The sequence below is a fragment of the Cucurbita pepo genome, chromosome LG07 (assembly GCF_002806865.2).
Source record: "Cucurbita pepo subsp. pepo cultivar mu-cu-16 chromosome LG07, ASM280686v2, whole genome shotgun sequence".
Lineage (NCBI taxonomy): Eukaryota > Viridiplantae > Streptophyta > Magnoliopsida > Cucurbitales > Cucurbitaceae > Cucurbita > Cucurbita pepo.
The window spans coordinates 4,085,818-4,086,287 of NC_036644.1; positions in this window are offsets into that span (position 1 = coordinate 4,085,818).

Below are 470 nucleotides of genomic sequence, written 5' to 3' on the forward strand. Positions count from 1 at the left end.
GAAAAACAATGATGCGGTTGACTTTTCTTCTTCAAGTATAAGAGGATGTGGCAAGCATAACAAGAAAAACAGAGGTCGTAAACGTGATCGTGGACATGGCCGCAGACATGGTGGTAGAGGAGGCCGTGACAATAAATCACAAACCCATGTGTAACGACCCGGGAAAAAAAAAAGAAAAAGAAAAAAAAAAGAAAAAAAAGAAAAAAAAACTCAGTCGCCTGAAAACTCGAGTTTTCCGGTGACTGCCGAGTTTCATGGACTCCACGTGAAACGACAGACACACCTCGCTCAACCTTTAGCCCACGACTCCCAGAATCGATCAGAGTGATAGACACACCTCGCTCAGCCTTCAGCCCACGACTCCCAGAATCGATCAGAGTACTTGCAAACAGAGAAAATGATGAAAATGAGTGAGTGAGAGAGAGAGAGAGAGAGAGAGAGAGAGAGAGAGAGAGAGAGAGAGAGAGAGA